The sequence below is a fragment of the Leptodactylus fuscus genome, chromosome 3 (genome assembly GCF_031893055.1).
Source record: "Leptodactylus fuscus isolate aLepFus1 chromosome 3, aLepFus1.hap2, whole genome shotgun sequence".
In the NCBI taxonomy this organism is placed as follows: Eukaryota; Metazoa; Chordata; class Amphibia; order Anura; family Leptodactylidae; genus Leptodactylus; species Leptodactylus fuscus.
In genome coordinates this window covers 56,992,468-57,019,091 of record NC_134267.1, presented here as the reverse complement: position 1 = coordinate 57,019,091, position 26,624 = coordinate 56,992,468, and the positions used below count along the sequence as shown (strand labels likewise).

General features: G+C 42.9%; 1 protein-coding gene across 2 annotated transcripts in view; it reads left to right on the top strand.

Annotated features, from left to right (window-relative positions):
- The window catches only part of STRN (striatin), a 72,712-nt gene that overhangs the window by 2,675 nt on the left and 43,413 nt on the right, over positions 1–26,624 (top strand). The window lies entirely within an intron of this gene.

Genomic DNA, 26,624 nt, shown 5'->3' with positions numbered 1-26,624 from the left:
GTTGCCAAAACTAACGTACCCATCCTAGGCATTGCCCAGTACGTGCCTATGTAGCTGTTGGCTGTTCAGCTCCTAGAAGTTGATGTGCCTATGGGTAACCTGTGCTCCCCACTGCTGTCAGTGCCGAGGTTTGTTTACAAGGTGCAGCAGTGACATGCTTTGTATACACACATAACCACTGCAGTCAATCACTGGCCTCAGCGGTATACAGCATGAGACTGCTGATGCCAGCCATTGGCTGCAGCTGTGATGTATGTGTAGGAGCATGTCACCGCTGCAGCTTGTAAACAAATCCCAGTGGGGGGGGGGATCAGAGTTCAGCTCTGCATGTGATGGGGAGGGCAGGTAAGTACAGTATGAGTCATTTTTCATTCCTTGCACCCGGACAGTATAGGTGCATTCCAGCTACAACCTATACAGAGGTGATTGTTGGAAATGTGTGCCCACTCTTGGGGCTGCTGACATACCGTGCTTGGTTATCTGGAATTCTCATTGAAATCACAGAGGCATGGATAGGCATTTCCGATGACCACCTCTCTACAAACTGGGGTGCAAAACCACCACCAGTGCTCGTGATCAGTGGTTATCGCTGGAGTTGAATCTCTACCATTTAACAACTTACTACCTATCCTGTGGATAGGGGGTAACAGGTTTATTATTTATTTATTATGCTTACTTATATTGCGCCATCATATTCCGCAGCGCTTTATAGATATTGTCAGTCACTGTCCCATATAGGGCTCACAATCTACATTCCCTATCAGTATGTCTTTGGTGTGGGAGGAAACCGGAGTACCCGGAGGAAACTCACGCAAACACAGGGAGAACATACAAACGCCTTGCAGATGTTGCCCTTGGCAGGATTTGAACCTAGGACTCCAGTACTGCAAGGCTGCAGTGCTAACCACTGCGCCACCGTGCTGCCCACATTGTGGCAGGAATACCCTTTAAGCAGATAGTGCACCAAAAATGACATGATCTGACTTGTATAAAGTTAGCTTGCTGCCAGCATTGGTTCTGCAGTGGCCTAGTGTTAGAGATGTCATGACATGGTGCTTGGTGTCGTCATTGACGTGTACCCGTAAGGTTGGGTTCACATCTGTGCTAGTCATTTCTGTTCCATCACAGGAGTAGAAAACCAAACATGACGGTGAGCTACGTCCCATTATGTTTGTCACAATGCCCTTGGTTTTAGTGCAGAAGGCCACAGTATTCTCTCCGCTATTTTCTTGACTAGTTTTGAAGGAATCTGCAACTGAGGTCCTGAATAGCGTCTCAAGCTCAGATGTGAACACAACCTTACTGATGTGGAGTGTTCGGGTGCTGGGTGTCTGTGGCGATGATAGGGAGCCCTGCCATTTCTGATGCATATTCATTGGACTGCAGAGGGCTTGGTCTTGTTGGCTAGTGTTCATGGCGTTATACAGGTTTGCACAGATTACTATCTTTATGTATTGTTGTCTATTAAACAGCAGTCTCGAAATAAATGGGGTGTAATGTCACAGTGGACATGGTACCATGCTGTGGGAGTAAGGTACTGATACATGGGTGTCAGTGGTGTGAATGATCCCTCCATGTATTACATTTTTACTGTCTACTTCTTGACTTGTTTTATTCATATTTACACACATTCAGTACTTCAATAGGCATTGGAAGTCTGGTGCTACTTGGGTATTAAACTAAACTATGATAGGTGGGATCGATTTTTGTCTATCCATATCTGATCAGCCTAGGATCTAGTCACACTTCATTCTTTTGTGTCAGTTTACCAGTGCTCATTGACAGTGTGAATGGCGTAGCATGGTGCATTGGTCCATCCAGCAAAGCATCAGAAACATAAAGAAAAAAAAAACAAACTTTTATCCTCTATTCCAGAATCCATCATAACAGATGCTTTATGGCACCAATGTGAACAGAGTAACTTTGTTCCTCTGATTCTTGCAATAGTTATAGTAAGTGAATGGTGATAAAATCAGGAAATGTTGTTGTTGGGGGTCAGCAAAGTTTGTGTACCTTCAGTAATGGCTAGAGCCACGTCTGCTTCATGAGCCCGATGGTGTGCAATCTGTGGGACAGTGAAAATGCATGAATGACCCATCCATTCTATTGAATGGACCATGCTGCAAATGTGGACAAGCATGTGGATCTGCTTCATAATTTGTGGATCTTAAATGCAGCCCCAACACACAGACACAAATGGAATTATCCCCATTGTAATGTATAGGCCGGACTTTTATCCGCAGTTGGAAATAAAATTGCAACTGTGCTCATGAGGCCTAAGATTGGTCCTGCCTGGTGAGTAGTAATCTGGTTACCTAAATGGGAATTCATGGCGATCCATTGAGTAAAGGGGACACGGTGATGCAATCAGCCAGTATTAATGCCTAGCACTGTTCTATATTACATCCTTCTCCATAGATCACAAACCGATGCAACCTTAGCCATGTCCACAAGCTTCCAGTTAACCTGTCACTTTGATGCAAATAACCTGTCATTTAGTCACACTGATTTCTCATCTTAATAGTCATGTGAGTGGTCCTACTGTGATTTACAGCTATTTGTATATACGTTCTCATCCAAGGACCGCCCACTGGACTCCTAGGCCCCAAACTAGGATAGATTTAAATGCATAAAATATAGATTATGCGGATTCCTTTCCCACAAGTCTGCTTTCCGCTTAGCTATTCCTTCTGTGTCCTTATGCACACGTCATCAATTTCTGTCCGTATGCTGTCAGTGTTTATAAAGATATTCTACGGATGAATGACATTGGACGTGTAAGGCCCTACATACCTGCAGATCGCAGGTTCTCTTTGAAGCATGCAGACTTGGATAAACCTGTGGGACCATTATGTGTTCTGCTTTTATTTGTGCGTTCTGGAATTTTTATCTTTCCCATTTGAATTGTGTGAGTCACATGATATTCAGGAACATCAGGCTTTATGGCACGTCAAACATATCACTCACTACATACTACATTTACTAGGTGGCTCGGTTATCCCTTCTGATAACCCCTTAAATGCCCTGTGTACATACCCGGGCGACTGTCTTCCATCTTTTCCTTGAGACAGATGGTACTAGCCTGTAAGAATATTTCAGAGATTCATGCATCCTGCAGAATGACACAAGTTTTCTGAGCTGATACATGTACCAGGGTTATTTCCTCCTTTTTTTTGTGTGGATTTTGATTCCCTTTTGTAGAAAGCGTGCCAGCCTGGTAGGGGAAGCCAGGTTTACCCTGCTATACCAACACTGTTTATTTGCTTGTGCTAGTTGTATATTTAGGCAGATGATGCACACACTGATTGTAAATCACGCCGGTAGAATTCTGCATTGCTGGCGGTTTTGCTTCGGGGGGTGGGGGGGGGATGCGGCTCGTTTTTATTTTTGTAGGGTTTTCTCCCTCCTTCAAGATCATAATTTATTCATAAGATGAAGACAACACTGTGCTGCCTGTCAGGAATTTCGTGGCTACAAAACAGAAGGCAAATTTCAGCGTAGAATATGTTGCACATCCTATAGATCTCATCAGCAACTCTGAGAGGCTCATTTATGCTTGTTGTAAAGGGGTCTAGACTACATTATACATACAATATTTGTATACGTACGGCCTGAACTCTGCTGTTATTTGTTCAGATACTATTGGCCCAGATTTACCATTGGGGTTACAACTAGATCCTGGCATAATTGTGTTAAAAGGGATATGGCTTATATGTGCCACCGTTGTGCCGTATAATTCAGGCTCAAAGTAAGCCAACGAAAAGGTGTTGTGAACATAGACTAGACAATCTAGGGATATTCCAGCTTTATCATCTAGCATCAGTCACTGTGATAAATCTGCTGCACGTTCTGTCTGCAAGTATGGGCCAGTCATCCTATTATCTCTTCTATTTCCCATAATGGGTGTTCAGTTTTATCCTACTTTCTTATCTAATCATTATATGTAAGTCATTTCTGAACACTTAGATCATTGGGGGACATTTGTCATGAGGCAAATTTATAGTGTCACTTGTGCTAGGGTTTCTATTGCCAGAATTTCCACCAAATTTGTCTTCTAGGAGTGAGTGTGTTACAATCTTTGCTGGCCTCGGACATTTGCCTACTTTGTGACTGACAGCTTACCAAGAGATGGCTATCATTCTTACAGTGTGTCCGACCTCTGGACTCATAAGCCTAGAGTGAGGAAGAATTTACATAAGTAACTTACATGGTATTGCATCTCTTCTGCATGCTATATATTTCTGCATATGGTAATCTGCTTAGGGGGCGTTCACACTTGTGCTGCTGTCCGCCCTTTGTGAGTCCGCTGAAATTCCCAAAAAAACAGCTTGGGACGGCTTGTCGGCAGTCAGTCTAAAAACCCATTCATTTCAATGAGTTTCTAAAGCAAATTGCTGTGGTGTCTGTATACAGCCCCTCCGCTGTGAAACTGCTTGTTTTTTTTTGTTTTTTTTTTTTTTGCATGGGCACAAAATCCTGCATGTGCAACTTTGTGTCTGTGCAAAAAAAAAAAAAAAAAAAAATGGCTTCATGGCGGAGAGGCTGCATACGAACACCAGCGGTTTGCTTTAGAGACCCATTGAAATGACTTTTTTTTTTTCATCCTTGCAGATTTTTTTTTTTTGCCCTTGGCGGGATTTGAACAGCAGGACTCTAGTGCTGCAAGGCTGCAGTGCTAACCACTGAGCCACCGTGTGGCCCCTCGAAATGAATGGGTTTTTAAACTGACTGCCGGCAAGCTGTTTTACCTGGAATCACAAAGGGTGGACAGCGGCGCAAGTGTGATCAGGAATATATGTGGCTACTAAAAAAAAAAAAAAAAAAATTGGCCATAAGGCTAGGTTCACTTCTGCGCCCGTTCTCTGCCTGGTGATTCCATTCCCCATTCTGCTTGAAAAATGCAGAGAGAAAAGTGGAAATCCAGCGGACCCTATTCTGGTCTTTGGGGTCCACAGGTTTCTGAGGTAACGCTTTTTGTTAAAGGATTAAGTTTCCGTTCGTGCGGTCCCCAAGCTGACCTCCCAAAGAGAAACCCAAACGCAGGTGTGAGCCTAGTGTAGATCTCATTGGCCCCTTAGAATCTACCATGTCACCCCTGGCTATTTATATACTATACTGTATATGCTAGCTGTTGTCCGAGTTTAAGGCACAAAGCTAATATGTAAATTGACTAATACAAGGACTATTCTAAAAAGTGAACACTAAATATTTCCCTTCCAAGATGTTACCTCACTTGCCTTTGTCTTTGTGGCCTATTGTTTTACTTACTTGAGGTACGGTGTTAGTTGTCTTGTGGTTGGCCTTTGGTCAAGGTTCATTATGATGTCTTCTTTGCCCTGGACTGGCAGAGGATTTTATAACCTTTGCTGCTTTCTATTTTTATTTTCTGCACCTTGACCACCATACTCCTTGGGTCCTCCGTGTGTCTTTCCTGTGTAGTCTGGTTTGCACTTAAGTCTCCACACAGTAGAAAGACGATGACTTTTATATCTTCTAGTAAATATTTACTAAAATGAAATCTCACACTTTTACAACCATGCTACGTTATAAATGTGCTCACAAATAGCATTTAGGGCCCTTTCACACAGCCGTGTTTGGATTGAGAAATTCTGCACTTTTGTCGTTGTATTTTCCAGGCCCCACTGTGGCTTCTGGGAACTAAATATACAGCATAGTATTGATTTGTAAGGCTCAGGATCACTACATTATGCCATGAGTGGAGAACAGCAAAGCTGAGGTCATTCTGAAGCTCACACCATCATGAAGCCCTGTCATGTTGCAAGTTCAATTCGTAGGAACCAAAGTTGGACTGGGAAATGTGGACAATATCTCCCAGTACGAATATGGATACGAGAAAGTGTCTTAAAAGGATCCTATCATTCAGACGACGTTTTTTCTAAGTACCTTGTCGGAATAGCCTTAAGAAAGGCTAGTCTTCTCCTACCTTTCGTTGTCTTCTCCATGCCGCCGTTCGCCTACAATCCCGGTTCTTGTTGGTATGTAAATTATCTCTCTCGCAGCACTGGGGGCATCCCTAATGCTGCGAGAGAACTCTCTCCAGTGCCTCCGCCTCTTCAGCAGCGTCATCTTCAGCCTCTTCTGGCGGTGGCTTGTAACTTCTAAGGCCTCCGGCCTTGGGCAGAGCAGACTGCGCATGCCCATAGGCCACGAGAAAATGCCACTTGTATAGTATTGTAAGCGGCCATTTTCTCGGGGCCTGTGGGCATGCGCAGTCTGTTCTGCCCGAGGCCTAGTAGTAAGAAGACTCTGCCGGAAGAAGAGAATGGAGAGGCCGTTCCTGACGAAGATGGAGGCAGCGCTGGAGAGAGTTCTCTCACAGCATTGGGGCCCACCCCCAGTGCTGCGAGAGAACTCATTTTTATACTGACCAGAACCGGGATTGTAGGCGAACGGCAGCACGGAGAAGATAACGAAAAGTAGGAGACGAATAGCCCTTCTTAATGCTATTCCGACGTGGTACTTAGAAAAAAATATCGTCTGAATAATAGCATCCCTATAAAGGGATTGTAAGGGATCGCCATTATATGTAACGCACTATATTTGGTGCTCCTGTTGTCATATGCTCTTTAAAGAAGGTGACTTGTGCCTTAGTCTCTAAGTGAAGCCTTACACTCTCTATAACCATGTGCGCTGTCAGATTTGGTGCAGTGTTTGTGGTCGCGGTTTTATTTTCATTCCTGCCTTTGTGGTAGTTTATTTCGATTTCTCCCATGCTTAGCTTTTGCACAAGGGTAAGGCTTGAAAGGCGAGCGAACAGCGGCTTCTCTTTGTGACATGACTGTGGCTTTGGCTCTGTTTCCCATCTTAGCCACCCTACTTAGTAGTCAGATATGTGGAGACCAAATGAAATGTTTCTCAGCTTTCATTGGAAAGGAATTTATCACTTTCCACACATTGGATTTATTTGGAAGTTTTATTTTTATAGCAACATTTGAGTGTTTCTATATAGAAAAGATCTATTCTCATTCCCGTTTTCATCTGTGTTGTCATTTCTGTTCTGTAACAGAGCTGAAAATGTCCGTGAGTTAGATGGGACACATACTAGACACCGAGCACGCCTGATCCACTTTTACTCACAATGAGGCCTCAATTTTTGTATCGCAAATACGATCTGATGGCGGTTCTGAATTGAGCTGTGGACATGAATGTGAAATATGCCTTTTGAAATATGACTTCCTTAGCCTTCCTTTATACCTTAAAGTGTATGCTTCAGTTAGTGTAAGTATTCTTATCTGGTTCCTGACTCATTAATACAGGGGCTCTATCATTGGGAAAAGTCATTTTTAACTAATCACATCCTTGCATAGCCTTTACAAAAGCTATTCCACACCTACGTTTAGTATGTAAATTGCCTCAGTGGTTTTTGAATAAGTCCGTTTTTATTCATATGCTAATTAGACTGGTGCACGATGCATCGTGCACCCCCTTTGCTATTGTGCCTATGGGTGTATACAGCACAGGCTGCTGCTGCTGCTGATGACTACTCAGCTTCCTGTTTGCACACACACATAGAAGATAATAGCAGAGATGAGTGCTGCTGAGAACTTCCTGTGCTGGCTGGAAGCTCATTAGCATATGAATAAAAACAGACTTATTCAGAAACCACTGAGGAGATTTACATACTAAAGGTAGGAGTCGAATAGCATTTCTGAAGCCTATGCAAGGATGTGATTAGTTAAAAAAATGACTTTTCCCACAGAGACCCTTTAAGTGTTTCCTTTCTGCTTGTCGAGAAGGTGTCCGTGCACTGCTTAGCTCTGATTGGAGTGTGCAGGGACCCCTTTGTAGAGTCCGTCTGGTGCCATTTTTCTTCTAGATGTATTGGATCAGACACTGCATGCTTTTCTGTCATAAAAGCAGAAGTGACCTGAGGCTTATACATGGTTAGGTGCAGAGGGTCTATACATGTAAGATGCCTCCGCTACTATGTTTGAGGTCTGTTCTACCGCCATACAATCATGCATGTAAATCTTAGTCTTGTATACTGATGTGACGGTGTGGCAGTATTTAAAGGGGGGGGGGTTAGTTCTACTTGATTCTCCCATAGGGGGCGGTATTGCAGTCACTACAGAGAATGGCTTATATGCCAATTGCATGTTACCCACCGCTGTCTGCTTTATTGTCATAATTCCCTGAAATGAAGTGATTTTTCTAAGATGATATAAATCCTTGTATTTCTGTACTTCACGTGTCCTAAGAACCGTTCTCATTTTCTGTATTGCCCTCTATTATTAGCGCTTGGCTACCAGTATAACCATATGTTATTGGAATGAGCAAAAATGGTCTTATAAACTAAGAATAGCAGAGCTGTAAATGGAGTTACTATAGAAACATAATAAATAGCTGAACATGTCTTACCTTTCAGTATGCCAATCCAGCCTGGAATAGTAGTAATGTCTGTGTCCCAGACCTGGCATCAGTGGCATGTGATGGTGCCACCGCAGGTCCTGGATTACCCAATGGTCACTGGAGAAGTATTTAGTACTCAACCTCATATTATAATAGAGAACCTTCTGGAAGAAAGAAAACCTGGCTAGAAAAACACTATCTTCACTATATAATTTTTTTTTTTTTTTCATTGTGAGAAATTTCCCTACTTGTTTTTGTCTGCTCTGTTTTTTGCTTCTGTGAAAATTCACAATACGTTTTGTTCTGTGTCGGGAACAAATCCTGTTAGGCGATGTTCTCATCTGCATTGGAGATTCCAGCAGAAATCTCAGATGAAATCCTGCAAAATGGTGGACATTATACTTTATAGTCAGTATGGTCCATCGTGGTACGTATGTCCGCTCATGACTGAGCCGTAGCTGTCAGGATTTCAGTTTTTCTCTGATCCTGTATTCCCGCACCCTCTCCTGAGATTTCTTTTTTACCTTAAAAAAGGAATTTTGAATTATAATCTTATACAAGGTTGAAGATTTTGGATCCAAGTTTTTAGCTCTTTAATTTTGTTGATTTATTCTTTATTCTGAGATTTATTGCAATGACTGTGACTTTGTCTATAGTAAAAGCCCTGGCATCATGGTTTGCTGCAGTAAAAAAAAAGTCTCAATAATGCTAAATGGCTGGAGGTCCATGATGTTTGGCTGGAGGTCCATGATGTTTGGCTGGAGGTCCATGATGTTTGGCTGGAGGTCCATGATGTTTGGCTGGAGGTCCATGATGTTTGGCTGGAGGTCCATGATGTTTGGCTGGAGGTCCATGATGTTTGGCTGGAGGTCCATGATGTTTGGCTGGAGGTCCATGATGTTTGGCTGGAGGTCCATGATGTTTGGCTGGAGGTCCATGATGTTTGGCTGGAGGTCCATGATGTTTGGCTGGAGGTCCATGATGTTTGGCTGGAGGTCCATGATGTTTGGCTGGAGGTCCATGATGTTTGGCTGGAGGTCCATGATGTTTAGGTGCAGTAATGCGCACCTGTGTTGTCTAATAGGCTATAAGTATTTGATGGGATCTAACCTCTAGGACTGTCTGGGCTCTTTTCTCTAGTTTTGGAGGGTTAGCCATGCTGATGTACAATGTTCTGTGTATTCAATGTGTGGTTGCGACTTTTGAAATGGCGGTCAAGGAACCCTGGGACTTCTGATCATCTGTTACCAAAGTCTGGTATCATGTTTGTGTAGAGATACCATAAGTATCTAGTGAGAACCCTCCAAATCATGTCACGCACCACATATTTGATGGGCTGTATACTGACTTATTCTCTTGAATAGACAAGGGGCAGCAGATTGGTTGTTGGTTGACAACTGCGCTGATTTGTAGTACAATTCTCACATTATCGTGGTCTGTGATTGTTACCTATGTCTGTACCCTCAAGTCACACAGTTTGTCTTCTAGAGGGAAAGCATTTCATAGCAGCTAGTTTAATATTGTCTCTAAGAATATGCTAAACTTAAAGGGGTTTTCCAGATTAAAAACATTGATTGGTCATCCATACTAAATCAGTGGAGGACCGACCTTTGACACCTCCATTGATTAGCTGTTATCAGTGACTGATACACTGAGAATGGAGCAGGAAGCAGATAGTGCTGTTCTTTGTGTAGTGGTCAGGTCAGGTACTGCAGATCAGCGCTCTCTTTTGAAAAGGAACTAAGTTTTTGTGATTCATTTCAACTGTTGTCTGCTTCCAGCACTGTTCTCTGTATCCGCTGCTGATAAATTATTATTATTGTTTATATAGCACCATTAATTCCATGGTGCTTCACATTTGGGGGTTTACATACAATACACAGAATATACAGGTAGATATAATACTAACAGTGACCGACTGGCACAGTGGGGTAGAGGGCCCTGCCCGCGAGGGTTTACAATCTATGGGGGAAGGGGGATAGAGACAGAAGGAGAGGGGGAGACTGTACAGATGGCAGTGAGGTGATAGTGTTATTGGAGGTTGTAGGCCTCCAATAAAGGCTATTCAGTGAGGTAGTTGTATGTGGGGTCTCCACTGACTGGGGATTAGTGACCTATTTTTAAGATGGGTCAGCAATATTTCAACCATGAAAACCCCTTTAGGCCAGGATCAGACCGGATAGGGGGGGGGGGGGTTTGGTCAGGATTTTGATGTGGAATCCACGTTAAAATCCTGCTCAAAAAACCAACTCATTGATTTCCTTTTTTCCATGTTTGGTTTGTTCCTGCTCAAGGAAAAAAGTGAGCTGCCCTTTCTTCAGGCGGATTCCAAGGCTGATTCAGCCACGGACATCCGCCTCGCAACACCTCCCTCTCGGCTAGGCCCATTCATTTGGGCCTAATCTGGAGTAGAATGCCGTGAATGGATGCCGATGCACTTTATGCACTGCACCCGGCATCCAGGCGTGGCTAGCCGTTTTTTGGTCTGGAAGTTGAGGCGGCCTCCACGTCAAATTCCGGACCAAAAACCCCCATCTGAACCCAGCCTTAAAACGCTGCTTTAGGCCGGGGCCCCACGGGACGTAAACGCTGTGATTTGCCCACAGCGGAGACGCTGCAGGAAAAATTGCGTCGGTGTACAGTGCAGGGAAAGTGGATGGGATTCATGCAGTTCCCATGCCCACTTTGCGGAAAAAAACATGGTGCGGACACACTGCGATTTGCAAAACCGTTGCGGCTTTGCAAATCGCAGCATGTCAATTATATCTACAGAAACGCCGACAGCTTTCCCATAGACATAATGGGAAGAAAAAGTCCGCAGAGGAAAACTCTGTAAACTTTCTCTTCAAAGCGCTGCGGAAAGAACCGCAATGCGATCATGCAGCAGTTCTTCCCGCAGCGCTTTATCACTGGGTTTATGGCCCGTGGGGCCTTAGCCTTAGGGTATCTTCACTGAGACAAATTTGAGATGGGCTTTGGTGCATTTTCTACATTGAAATCCACAATGGCCACACTTCTTCTCCCACACGTTGGCGAAAAGTCGCATGAGTTTGTGTTTTTGATGCTAAACTGTGCCAAGCACTCTGGAGAAAAAGAAGCGTGTGATGCAGACTCCCATTGAAAACATGAGACTTAAGTGTGTGAAATGTCCCAAAATCCAAGCCAGACTACTCTCCCGCTAACACTATCGTCTGTTGTACAGTATGTGAGAAGTTCTGACTGCATAGAAGACCATAATAGGCTTCTAGATACACACAATTTTATTTAGAGCGTAGTAGGCTCATTTTTACATGTATTAAGACCCCCCCCCCCCCCCCCCCCATATTTCCTTTGATCCTATAAGGGCTTATAGACGTCCTAAAGGGGTACACCAAACCTTTGTGCATGGGCACCGCTTCAGCCAGCAGTAACAGCTGATCTCCTCCCTAGCTTCCGTCTGCATGCGGTTGACTTCATGAAAGGATGTCATTGTAAATTCTGAAGAGCTTTTAAGAAAGTACTCGTTGCCGATATTGCATTTTCAAAAAGATTTTCATAGATAAGACTTGCACACTTGACCCTGTATTGAGTTAACATCTGTAAAGAATGCTTCAGGAGCTGTTTGTCTTTCATCGCAAAGGTTCATTTGGTTCTTTTCCGAGCATTTCTGCGTTTCGCTCTTTAGAAATCGCGGCTAATGACCAGTACTGTAATTTTCCAGCTTTCTGTTTCATGTGTATGGATTTTATATGTTTGACTGATTTACCAATTATGTTTGGTAAGGAAACAAATGTGATCCCGCAGGCTCCATGTATTATGTAGTCATTTCTAGAAATAAGTAATCTTCCCATTATAAACCAACTTTTAATTACATTTTTAATAATAAATGACCTCCAGGAAAATTGTTTTAAAATTGAATTATTCACGAAATAAAGATGTAAAAGAGCTGACATTGGTCTTTTTTTATTACTATTGTTAGTTTGTATGCATTTATCATTACATGCCTAACAGGATTCACTTGAAAGGGACTTAACAGCTGCTGTGTCATGTGACTGGTGAATGTGATGTCATCGGCCCAGGGAAGGCGCCATAATGCTCGTGAGCGCTGTGGCCTCCTCAAACAGCTGATCAGTGGGGGTGTCATATAATGATGATGTAAGTCCTGAAAAATCCCTTTAACAGAACTGAGACAAGATGTTAGCCCTAATGTACAGAATTTTTTTTTTTTTTTTTTTTGTAAAATCAAAGTATAATACATTTCACTATTCGGGTCAATTAAATAAATAAAAGAATGGCAACACAGTCTCTAAGTAGGGCTGTCTCCCAGTGTAGAAGAAACAATGAGAGCTCACCCTCCCTAATGTATGTCCACTTTGGCACCTCCAAACGGAAACCTATATGCATAAAAAAAAAGCGATTACCTAAAGAAACCCGCAGCCCCCATAGACTATAATGGAGTCTGTGTGGTTTCCGCTCAGCTTATGCACGAAACTTACAGCGAGAAGTTCTGCAAGTAGCACTTTTCTCTCCATATGTTTCGTGTGCAAACCACATGGACCCCATTATAGTCTACGGGGGTTCACAGGTTTCCTTAGGCAACAGTTTTTTGTTTTTTTTTATGCTTATAGGTTTCTGATGGGGGGATGGGTTACCCAAGCGGACTTCTTGAATGGACCCAGATGTGAACCAGGCCTTAGGAATATCCTCTTCTATCCATATAAATGGCTGCTTGTAAAACCCTTAGGGAGCCTTCACACGATGTAACGCACGTAATACATTGAATGCATAGGGAAAAAAGCCTCCCATTGAGATTTCAATGGGGAGTGCAGTATGCCATTATGCCAGTATGCTCCCATTCAAGTCAACGGGAGCTGCTTTTTACGCGCTCATTCTGAACGTCTTTTTATGATCAGAATGAGCGCAGTGTTACATCTTGTGAAGGCTCCCTTAGGGTACATTCACACGGTAGTAATATGCACTGAATAAATCTAAGGTGCGCATTATGGTTTTGGAGTATGTGGCAGAAATCCGAGAGTTAGTCTGGGCATTCTGAGGCTGGTTTCCATCTTGAACTGTCACAGGTTGTTCTGTGGGGCTAAACAGTGTGTGGCCGCCCATGGAGGTTTGAGACGTTCCCTGCTGGTTCGGTGGCATTTTCAACATTGAAAGCAGCTTGAAAAAACTCACTGAGTTATTGAGGAGAAGAAAACACAATGTGGCACTGGTAACCAAAGACAGCTCGAGCATATTCCCAGGATTTGTATACATGTCATATAGGTGGGGGTTGTTATTGGAATACTCCCATTTAAAAGGATTTTTTTTTCTAAATGTGTTTCCTATAAAACCTACCTATCATAACAAGAGAAATCCCACAGATTGTGTAGATGTATATTAGATTTAGTGCGGCCAGGAATGTGTCTAAGCTGCAGGTTTCCTCTGCTGGTTTCTGTGAATGCTAACACTTTTCTCTCTGTGCATAAGTAGTCAGGCTTTATGTGGTGTAATGTAAGAGCCAATCTTATGTCCCCTCTATTATCTACTGAGACATTGAGTGAGAAGCTGCAGCTGCATACCCCTCCCCTCCTGTGCCCCTTCCTCTCAATTTGTCAGTCCAGACATTATTTTTTTTTCTCCAACTGAAAAGGTTTCTGAAGGTTTCAAGCGCCCTGGCTGGCAGGTTAGTGATATGGCCGTCTTCTGGCTGTATTAATAATCAATACGAGATATGGTTGTCTAGTGATCGCCACATCTTTAGTCCGAGGTTTGCAGGAGAATCATGCATTCTGGGAGTTTATATGACTGCATATGTTCTAACATGGTGAACAATTTTTCTGTGATTCCATATTAGATTGGAAAAATGGAGGGATCTGAGCAATTTTTAAGAAAAATGGCCATCAGTGCTAGAATATGGAGAGCCAGTAGTGCCAAACTGCCAAGCTTATGGCGATTTCTCAGGCGGAATGTGGAAAGGATACTGAGAATGGCATGATCAAGAAAAAATATTCATAGTCTGGATATTATGGACCTGTATATTAGGGACCGGAACAACAGTAACATGGGCCGCTAAAATAGCTGTTCATGTTCAAGTGTCACTATGATGGAGTCTCCAATGCAGATGTGAACTCTGCTTGAGTTTTAAAAAAAAAAAAATTGCATAGTTACATGCAGTTTTTTCCACAGTCATGGTTTTTACAGGTGAAACTTATTTTACATGTTTTACTATAAAACATCATGCAGATTACCGTATATACTCGAGAATAACCCGACCCGAATAGAAGCCGAGGCCCCTAATTTTACCACAAAAAACTGGGAAAACTTATTGACTCGAGTATAAGCCGGGGAAGGGGGGGGAATACAGCAGCTACTGGAAAATTTCAAAAATTAAAATGGTCGGAGTTTTTGGGTGCAGTAGTTGCTGGGTTAGGGGAGGGGGTGTTTTGGTTGTCTGTCTGCCCCTTCCCTGAGCTTGAGGACTGCTCCCCCCCCCCCCCCCCCCCACACACACTTGGAATTCAGCCTGGCTGAATATAGGGTATCCGCAGTGCTCCTATTAACCCCTTCATGACGGAACAGAAGCACTGCAGATACCCTATATTCCGTAGACCGGGCACTTTCAGACACAGGGATACCTAATGTGTATGTGTTTCAGAGTAATTCTCTACTTTTGTATGTATTCTAGGGAAAGGAGGGATTTAGAACTTTTAATTTTTTAATTTTATTTTTTTAAAAGCTTTTTTTTTTCTTCACTATTTTGTGGGAGATTCTATACATTGATATTGCGACTGGTCAAAATTTTTTTTTTTTGCTGACTCAAGTATAAGCCATGGGGGGCTTTTTCAGCACAAAAACTGTGCTGAAAAATTCGGCTTATACTCGAGTATGTACTGTAGGTAATTTGGTATAGCAGCACCTCAACTACACTTTGTAAATGCACTCATTGCGACAATTTGACATAAGTTTTATGCATTGATCTGGTTTGAATCACAAAAAAAAAGAAAAGAAAAAAGGAAACCGTGGTAACTACTGGCTTGTCCACTATTGGTATGGTTGTGATATGGTTAAAGACTCTCTTTCTCGTGAAGGCAATTAAGGGGGTATAGTGACTGTGCTTTGTAATGCCAAAAAGCTCCTTTAGGTTGAGGCCCCATGTTGCGGAAACGCAACGATTTTGTCAAGGCTTTTTGATCCAAAGTCAGGAGTTGCTTGAAAAGGAATAGAAAATACAGAGATCTTATTTCTATCTTTTGCTCAATCTGCTTTTTGTTTTGGCTAAAACAAACCACAGCAAAATCTGCAACAACAAAAGCTACGTTTCCACAATGTGGGGTCTCAACCTTAAACACAGTATTGCAAAATAAGCAAATGACTGCAATTCACCACACACGTATAGCATGTCACTTTGTGATAGTATATCACTTTGTGGTATGAGTTTCTGGAAAAGCTGCTCACTTCATGACCCATAAGTCCAACCAAGAGGAACGGTAAATCTGAAGTAGTTTCTGAAAATCTTACTTATTTCCTATGGGGAAACAAAACTCACCCTATCGAAGGTGTGATGTAAGATGCATAGACTCACTGTAAGGAAGGCAGGTTTTAGACAACCATTAAAGTGTTTATTCTGAAGAACGTGACTGACCGATCTGATCAAGTTGTGATTCAGTGTGATTGGAGTGGGTTGTGTAATGTTCAGAGTTGGGATTGGATCATCTGAAGGTTTATCATACTTGTGGAAGGTTTCTCATGCTAGGGTGTTAATATGGCCACAAGTTTGTGCTTGTCTATGCCGGCAGAGATTCCGGATCTCATGTGGGTGAACCAAAGGTTAGTTCTTGTTTGCTCTATCATTGCATCATTTTTGCTCATTGTTTGAAGAGTTTAAAATTTGTATTTATTTAAATTTTTTAAATGTAAAATAGCTATTGGCCAACCAATTCCTCAACATCCCCCAATATGCCTGAACACTCAGCCAAACAGTATATGTATACTGAAGTAGCAGAGGCAGTAGCTTGGCTTACCTGGTCCTTATATTCCCCGACATCTCCTGTTAGGGATAAAAACTTTAGATGGTCGGCTGAAGCAGTCAGTACAGATCTAACTTGCTCCCATCACGTTGTACTGATAACATTGCTTGCGTGACAGTCTCATGGCCACTGCAGAGCCATGTGCATGGACGCTTATTGATCTCTAGCAGTGGGCCATATTTTCTCTGAATGGCACCGCATCATGCTTCATTGGATGTTGCGTGTATGAAACTATTTTCACTGCATGGAAAGCTTTTAGAAGAAGCATTGAGGTCTTATAACTGGCCGTACATTAGTTCTTAAAGTTGAAACAGTAGGTTTAGGTGTGAATTTAATTGAAATATATGGAACAATCTCGCCTTCAGTGTGCCCCATGACATATGTATCCAGAGATTTGTCAGTTTCTTGTCATTGTCCATGATGGGTCCACTATAAAAGACAGCTGGAATTAAGACCATCATTTTACATTCCATTATTATTTCTAATCCCCTCTGACATCAGATGTAGCAAAATTAAGCGCACACCCCTTAAAGGCTAAGACCCACGTAGCGGGCTGCAGTGAAAACCGCGGCAGAACGCATTGTGTTTTTTCGCTGCAGCGCTTTACACAGAAAGTGAAAGGAAAATGCTGCCAACTTTCTGCTTCAATTATAAATATAGTATCCGTAGGTACAATTGACATGCTGCGATATCCAAAAACGCATTGGTTTTAGAAATGGCAGCATTTCCGCTGTGTATATTTTTCTGCACTGTGTGGATGGGATTCTAGAGAATCCCATCCACATTGCAGGGACTGTAAAACGCCTGCGACTCTGAAAATCTCTTCTGGATGCTGCAGACCTATACAAGTCTTTGGAGATAGAAGAAAAGTGGGAGATAAGAAACTTCTTTTAGTCTAGCGCTGTGCCGTTAAAGCACACGGACTCCATAGACTATAATGGGGTCCGTGTGCTTGCTGCGAGATCTCCGCATCAGTCATGTGGACAGGAAAGTAGATTGGGGGGGGAGAGGGGGTAATCCCGAATGGATATTACCAATGCAAATATGAACAAGGCTTTAGAGTTTGGAAAGGAATCTGCGTTGGAAGATTGTCTAACTTTCCAAATTTTGTTGTGTGAACATAATCCTAGAGAGCTAATCCCTCTGCTACTCGCCCATCTGCACCTACAATGTCAGTGGGGACTATAATTTCCAGGAACGGCGCAGAGAGGAAAAGTGCTAAAAACTGCAGGTTTTAGGTTCTGTAATGACATAAATTGGGGTTACTGCTCATATACACACTTAGGTTTATGAAGAAAAGTTATGATTAAATGGATATTTTCCAAATTAATAAATTACTAGTTTTACCACATTCATGCTGCCTCTAGACCAGGGGTAGGGAACCTTTGGCTCTCCAGCTGCTGTGAAACTACAACTCCCATCATGCTCCATTCACTTCCATGGGAGTTCTAAGAACAGCAGAGCCAGTATGCATGCTGGGAGTTGTAGTTTTGCAACAGCTGGAGAGCCATACGTTCCCTACCCCTGCTCTAGACCCTGCTGTGTTTCAAGCGTGACTGAATCTTTAGGATTTTTGGCCTGTCGTGTTATAGGTTACCTGTGTGAGATTCTTCGGGTTGAAACAATTCAGATTGGTTGCTTGTTTCACTTCATTCCCAAAGAAGCGGCAGCAAAAAATTAAATAAATTTGTGCAGCCATATATCTTAATACGGCTTAGTCACAGTTGAATGAGCTGTGGTACTCTGGTCAGTGGGCTTTATAGGGTAGGAAATCTTTATAGCCTATCCATCGGATAGATATTGCCCTGGCAAAGTCCCTTAATCTCACTGGGAAGTAGTTTACATTCAGTGTCTCCTTATTTTATGCAGAGCTTGTCCATTTCTGCCCCCTCAAGCCTTTGACTTGAGGAGGGGAATTTTCCTTTTTCCCCAAAATATGATTCATGCTGCCCTCGGCATTTGTGCTGGACGTCGTCTGATATGATCCTTCTGATCTTTTTTTGCTCCTGTAAAGTCTGCTTAGATTGATTGATTTTGCCGTACATTTAGAAAACAGGTTTTCTGTTATTTAATAAAGACATAGTGGACAGGTTTTTCCTGGAACAGCCCCTAGAACCTGTCGCCAGGAAATGCTGTCCGGTCTACAGGCGGCTTATATAGCAGGAGGGGCAGAGCAGATTGATATATGGTTTTGTGGGAAGAGTCAGTGTCACATATACATTTCTTTCTTTCTTTGTACGCTTCGGAGTAATTGAGTCTAGTGGGTGGTCGTATCCACCCAAGGTTCAACATAAACTCCCATAGGGCCAAAAGTAAGGGGAAAAGTCTCCAGGTAACCCCTTTTAGGCTGAGGCCTCATATTGCAGGAACATGTTTTGGTTTTTTGCTGGTGCTTTTTGAGCCCAGATCAAGAATGGCAACAAATGGAATGAGAAATATATAAGAAGTGCTTAAACTTCTCTCTTCTGCTCATTCCACTCCTGACTTTGTCTCCAAAAACCAAAGCAAAATTTGCACCCCCGAGTAAAATGATTGGCGGACCGGGAGAGGTAGGGGAACATAAAAAAACATGTTACTTACCTCTCCACGATCCTGCCAGGCCTCCTTCCTGACGTCCTTTCTGACGTCACATGAACCCGGCCTGCGTCCCGGGTTATAGCAGAAGGACGGCAGCAGAGAAGACAGCGTAGGGAGCCGGTGGACAGGTAAGTAACAGTGTTTTTTTATGTGTTTATTCCCCCAGGTCTCCGATTATTATACTCTGGGGTCTGAAAAAACCCCAGAGTATAATAATTGTTTAAGGGTGTCCACTATGGGGCACAATACTGTGTGCAGGGGCCACTATTGGGGCACAATACTGTGTGCAGGGGCCACTATTGGGGCACAATACTGTGTGCAGGGGCCACTATTGGGGCACAATACTGTGTGCAGGGGCCACTATTGGGGCACAATACTGTGTGCAGGGGCCACTATTGGGGCACAATACTGTGTGCAGGGGCCACTATTGGGGCACAATACTGTGTGCAGGGGCCACTATTGGGGCACAATACTGTGTGCAGGGGCCACTATTGGGGCACAATACTGTGTGCAGGGGCCACTATTGGGGCACAATACTGTGTGCAGGGGCCACTATTGGGGCACAATACTGTGTGCAGGGGCCACTATTGGGGCACAATACTGTGTGCAGGGGCCACTATTGGGGCACAATACTGTGTGCAGGGGCCACTATTGGGGCACAATACTGTGTGCAGGGGCCACTATTGGGGCACAATACTGTGTGCAGGGGCCACTATTGGGGCACAATACTGTGTGCAGGGGCCACTATTGGGGCACAATACTGTGTGCAGGGGCCACTATTGGAGCACAATACTGTGTGCAGGGGCCACTATTGGGGCACAATACTGTGTGCAGGGGCCACTATTGGGGCACAATACTGTGTGCAGGGGCCACTATTGGGGCACAATACTGTGTGCAGGGGCCACTATTGGGGCACAATACTGCGTGCAGGGGACACTATTGGGGCACAATACTGCGTGCAGGGGACACTATTGCGGCATAATACTGTGTGCAGGGGCCACTATGGGACATAATACTGCGTGCAGGGGCCACTATGGGACATAATAGAACACGCAGGAATGCGTAGGAGGGGGTCGGTCGAGGTCGTCGGGAGGGGGGCCCATGTCAAAAGTTTGCCACGGGGCCCCGCCGTTTCTAGCTACGCCACTGCCTACATGTGAAGAAAACAAGCTAGGTGGGATAGACTGGAAGCAGCAGGAGATTACATGTGTCCCTTTAGGCACCCCATTAAATTGTTGTAAAGAAAAATATGCAGCAATAAGGAGCGGGCTGTTAAGAGGACTGGTGATCCTATTGCAAGCGCTTCTAGGCTCTTGACTCAATGGTTAAGCATGTCTATCCTGCTGCGAAGCAACGCATGAGAGATACTGGCACTTTATTCCTGAAGCCAATGGAAAATATTCAGAGGACGGGTAATGTGCGGATGCTAAGAAATGGAGTTGGTTCAGGTGGTGAAAGGTTGGTCCTCTTTAAGCATGGAAAAATGTAAAAAAAAAATAATTTTATTTTATTTTTTTTTATTTTTTTTGAGCAGTTTCCAGCCCTAGGGCTCTTGAGTCATCAGCATCAAAAAAAATCTTCAAAAAACTCTACGTTAGAATTTTTAGGATATTTTGCATTACAAAAATGCAGTAAAAACATTGTGTATTTCAAGGGGTTGTCTAAAAAGTAGATTTCAAATACGTAAAAAGAAAAAATGTAAAGGCATGACACTGTTTGCCCAGCCTCTCTATTCCATTGTCATGGCTGGAAATTGATGTGGTTTAGTTGTGAAGTGGCTGTGGCTTAATACACGCCAATATTCGCTACCATTTGGTGCAAAACTAAGCAAACAGTTGGGTGACAGTTTGACAAAGTTCCCCAGATCTTCCATTATGAGCCACCTCTGTACATTCAGCACATCTTTCGTTTGTGTAGGTTTACACTATGGCTATACATGCCCTGCGACTCTGTGCTGCCACTCCTGTCGTGTGGCAGAAGATTGTCGTGTCACATTGCAACTCCTTCACCACAGTAACTTAATGGAGTCACATTGCAACCCCAAGGGCACGGTGACCGTCTGAAAAATACCTAGCACTGCTTGACCTTTTTGTGTCTAGTAGTCAGTCGCAGCACCCTTGGGATCATAAAGTCACTCCATTCAGTTGCATTGGTGAAGGCGTCGTACTGTGACAAGTTTCAGCCAAAGTAAGCAAGTACCTCACTATGAAAGCTCTGAGTCCCTGTATGGGAAATATTCTTCTAAAGATATGTCCATAAATTTAGATTTTATTTGTATTCTATTGTATGTAGTCGCGTGTTACATGTGCACAGACTTGTCTTCTAACTTCTTCCCCAGTTTCCTGCTCTCGAGTGTCTTACAAATCTATTACTATTTAATGTTATCAGGTTTTACAAATATTTTATGCGTTGAGACATGTGGAGAGATTTTAGAAGCTGTGAATTGTTGCGCTATTAACCTTGTCATTGAGAGAATGAATTCTCCTTATTCCACCCGCCTGACATCATTTAGATAATGTTTCCAAGTATTCGCCAGGGTTCTCCTGCCCGCTGCATCCCGTGCACTTTTATCAAGCCTATATTACTTTTTGGAGTAGTTGTTCTCGATCCATTCGTCATTACTAACATTTTTATAACACCCCTCTCTGCATACGTATTTATAAAAACCTTCAGTTTTAAGTTTGGTCTTTCTCTAGACCTTTGCTTGGCTGGTGTACTGAGATTTCCTGGAGAGCCAAGATTTGGCACCACCATTGGAGCAAGTCAGGTTGGTAAGAAACTAGTTACTGATCTGGTAAGAAATTGGCACAAGTAACGTACATGTATACCTATGCCTATTCCTCTGCAGTGTATATTTACCTGGGTCCCTAGCACTATCTCTGCTCCCAATTTGTATATACAGCACAACTGGTAGAAACCCATACAAACCCAAAGGCCATGTAAATGTTACCCTAGGTTGGATTTGAACCCAGGACCTCACCCTGTAGTAGGGCTTTATAGTTAGTCTGGTGGAGGTGAAAAAAGTCACTGACTTGGGCTTTAAATTAAAATGATTTTATTTATTTTTTAAATGTAGATTGTGAGCCCCATATAGGGATTACAATGTACATTTTTTTTTCCTCCTATCAGTATGTCTTTGTAGAAATGGGAGGAAAACCACACAAACACGGGGAGAACATACAAACTTCTTCCCGATGTTGTTGCTGATGGGATTTGAACCCAGGACTCCAGCGCCTCAAGGCTGTAGTGCTAAACACTGAGCCACCGTGTTGCCCCGCAAAATGATTATTTTATAACGATAGTATTAGGGCTAGTTTACACATAAAAACCACATGGATTATTTTGGTCCTGAAAAAAAATGCTTGCTTAATTGGCAAGCAGTTTTTTGACCTTGAGGCGTTTTTTGGAGCTTTTCTGGAGCAGTTTTTGGTAAGAACTGCTTCAGAAAACGCCAAGTGGTTTTCACCTCCCCTAAAGTGAATGGGCTGTAAAAAAAAAAGAAAAAAAAAAAAAAACGCTAGGCAGTCGCTGTTTTTTTTGCAAAAAAAAAAAAGGCTAGGCGTTTTTTGCCTCCCATTCACTTCTATTGCTTTCCTCAGGCGGAATCCGCCTGAAGAAAGGTCATGTCGCTTCAGAAAAAAAAAAAAAAAAGCGCTAGCAGTCTGCATAGACCACCATTGTATGAAGGCAGATTTTGAGGCAAAATCTGCTGTCAAAATCTGCCTCATTGCCCCCGTGTGAATTAGCCCTAAGTTATTAGGTGCTTAGTATGTTGTATACTTTTATATGAAGTCACTTACTTTTTTTTTTTGTAAATTAGATGAGTTTTACTGAGTCTCTCTGACCATGGACGTGGAGCAGGGGTTACACTCATGGGTACACCTGAAATGTCCGGCTAGTAGTGGATGAAGGTAGCCACGCTCTCCTCTCCCATCTCGATGTTTCTGGGTTCCTCCACCAGTTTCTAGTTCCAGTCTCTGGCTGTAGCTGTGATCCACCTCAACCAGGAAACCCAGAAATTGTCAGAAGGGGATTGGCAGAGTATCGCTTTTTTAACTTGTAAGCATATACTGAAAATTTTTTACCCACTGGACAACCCCTTTAAGGCCAAAAATACTGCGATTTGTCTGCGGGAAAAATCGTGGCGTTATAAAGTAACGGCAAAGTGGATGGGATTCATGCCCACTTTGCGTTTAAAACCGCCGTGCGGACATGCTGCGATTTCCAAAACCGGTGCAGTCTTGGAAATCGCAGCATGTCAATTATATCTATAGAAACGCTGGCGGTTTCCTCGTAGATATAATAGTAATAGAAAGTCTGCGGAGGAAAATTGAACTTTCTGTTTAAAGCGCTGCAGGAAGAACCATGATGTGTTTCCGCCGCGGTTTTTCCCGCAGCACTATAGCACTGCGGTTTGTCTCGTGGGGCCTTAGCCTAAAGATCCCTTTAAGTTAAATGAAGAGATTGGAACAGAGTTTTCCGAATATAATAAATCATTAGATATGTATGCTAATGTGTGTATTTTTTATACTGTGACTATAGCTGCGCTCTATAGTGTTGGGTGTTACTGACTTTGATTTTCTTGCACTTGGCTTTTTTCCCCCTCCCTTCTTTGAGTGTCCCTTTAAGGAAACTGGAACTCTGCACAAATGAAAGGAACTATCTCATTAGTTGTCTACTGCATTGGCAAGGCATTTAAGGAATGTGGCGTGAATGGGGCCTGTGTAAACACACAAAGCTTCTTGCATCCAAATCTACGCTTAAAATTAGATCATGCTTCCCATTCATGCCAGATACTTGCTCTAAAATGAAATTCACACATTTCATAGCCTTTCAGTTCCTGCTGGAAATGTCTTCAGTAACATTTGTATGGAAGGCTTTAGTGGAAATGTCAGTCATCGGCCATTTAAGATTTTCTATGGTCTAGGAAGCAATAACATGTAATAAGCCATTAGAGGTGAAACTATGCAAGGAATGCAGAGAGCGCTGGTTATCATTGGGAGTGGTGGGAGCCATGGAAGCCGCCCGGGCTATTCACATGCAGGGGTGACAGGCTTGTTTTATAGTCCCTTCTCTTTGCCATAGTTGCAATGTGCTTGTTGTCTTCATCGTGATCATCCAAAACCAAGGAAGTCCAATCTGACATCTGATAAAACCATTTCTGCGTACCTTCTATATACATCCCGCTTATGAGTAGCTCCTCCTGTTATGTGGGTTGGAAAAAAAATTCCGGCTCTGGCTTCTAAATAAAATTTCATAATCTTTTATTATACAATTATCAATATTGTATAATTAGATGCATAACAATTCGATCACTACATTTTAATGAGAAACTTTTATGGTTTCTCCCTGACCATGACTGTCAGCAGTTTATGCAGCCGTCGGGCTATGGACAGATAGGGGTGACAGACTGCACAGTCCTGCTTTTGTGGACTGTTGGTTTCCAGGTTTTATCATGTTAGTACAAGGTAGACTAGATTTGGCCAAGTGTGCATGTTTGCATGTGGAGCGTTGCGCTTTAGGGGGCGTTCACGCTACTGTTGGTGTCCTTCAGCAGTGTCCATTACAAGATTTTAGCAATGGACACTAGCTGAACTGTCACAAATCCATTAAAATCTTCATTTATTTCAATGGGGTTTCATCTTGTCAGTATTTGTTATACACTCAATTCGTAACATCAGGACTTTTGTGTCCATTTAAAAAGAAGAAAAAAAAAAACAGGTTCCTAACGGATGTCAGGCATCTGTTATTTATTTTTTACTTTGAAGTCTATGGGTAACGGACTTGGAACGGACAGTAACTGCTAGCCTTCAGTTTTTTTTTTCTGCACATGCTGAGAAAACAAAAAAAAAAGGGACTAATGCTAATGTGTCCATTAAATGGATCAGTTGAAAAAGCTAATACATTAAAATCAGTTAGGGGTGTTCACACTAGCAAGATTTTGCACGGACATTAGCAGCGGACACTAGCTGTCGTACACAGACAGTAGTGTGAACGCTCCCTAAGTGTCCGTTAATGTCTGTTATGATGGGGCTTTTTTTTCTTTTCGGACACCTTCATAATGGAAACCAACAGTAGTGTGAACCCTGTCTCAGATACTCATGAGACGCTTTAGGTACTTACGACATTGACTTATCTCTGGAGTTATAAAAAGATGGGGCGTGTTGAAATCCAACATGCCTGATACTACTTTACTTTGAGGCCTGTCCTATTTAGTTACCGAGCTTGTTATTGAGCGTAGTTATCTCTTCACACCGTAATTATCCTGTTTGGACGAATGATGTCATGGCATGAATTTTACATGCCATATTGTTTTACTGGCTCAGTGCCCTCCTAAGGTGTGAACAGAGGCGGATGATGTTGCCTGCCCAAGATCCTTCATTGAGTGTTGCAAGTCACGTAGTTTTGAGTTATGTGCTTTGTGATGTGATTTTGGAAGGAACTGGGGTTCTTGAGTACTAGTGCTGTAAATAGACTTACTGGTATTTCTGTTCATTACTACTGCCTTGTTGCCCTGTAGTACCAGCTTTTAAAGGGTTCTTTGCTTAGCCTGGATGCTTATGTATTGCTTGTGTGTTCTCCTCCTGGTAGTATAACAGATAATGCTTTGGCTAGTCAGTCAGGATTCGGCCCTTTTACATAAGCCACCCCAGTGGTAGTGGATCTGGAGCAGATGTTCCTGATCTTTACCCTTTGGTTGGCTGCATTAAATGCATCTCCTTGGTACCTTATGGGATGTATGAATTGTTCATCCCCCATATAGTCTGCATTTGACAGCAGCACATTACCCCATGTACACACTGCAATCTGGCATTGTTACAGCTGAGTGTGCATGTGCTTCTGCTGCGATACACCTAGAACAGCGGCTTATCCTTCTTTCTATCTATGAGAACAAAGGCATTGGCCATGTTTATATCCACTTGCGGTCTGGCAAACTTTGGAGGAGGGTCAGCAGAACCTGAAGAGGCCTTAAGGGCCATTCACACAGAGGAAATTGGAGATGATTTTGAGGCAAATTCCAACTTAAAAACAACTCCAATTTCCAGGCCAAATTTACCTTGCATTGTTTTCGATGGCAGTGATGAACTTCTTTTTTTTTTTTTGTACAGGACACTAAAAAAAAAAAAAAATGCTCCTGCTCGATGTTCCCAAAGATTCTGGGACTGATTCAGCTGCAGGATATAGGGGGCGAGGGTCATGCAGACCAGCCCCATGGTATCTGAGTACTACCTGATCTCCTCTTTGGTTTCCTACCACATGACCGGAATTTAGTGAGGAATCTGAGGCAGAAGAATGCACCAAGAACATACCCAAGCCTCAGGAAATTTTCCTAGCTGAGAAATTCAGCTTCAGAAATGTGAAGTGGAATTCTTCCACTTGACCAAATTCTGTGTCAGATTCCGTACCTGTTAGGCGGTATTTTCTGGCTCCTATTCACTTCATTGGGAGTTAGCAGGCGGAATCTACCTGGAGATCGAGCATTACACTTTTTTTTTTTTTTTTTTTTCTACTAGTCCAATCTGTGTCTGCCTCCCATTGAAATCAATGGAGACTGATTTCAGATAGAAATTGGAACTGATTTTGAGGTGTTATCTGAAATTTAGCAGTCAATTCCACCGTGTGCACATACCCTATTCTCTGTAAATTCCACCGTGTGCACGTACCCTATTCTTTGTA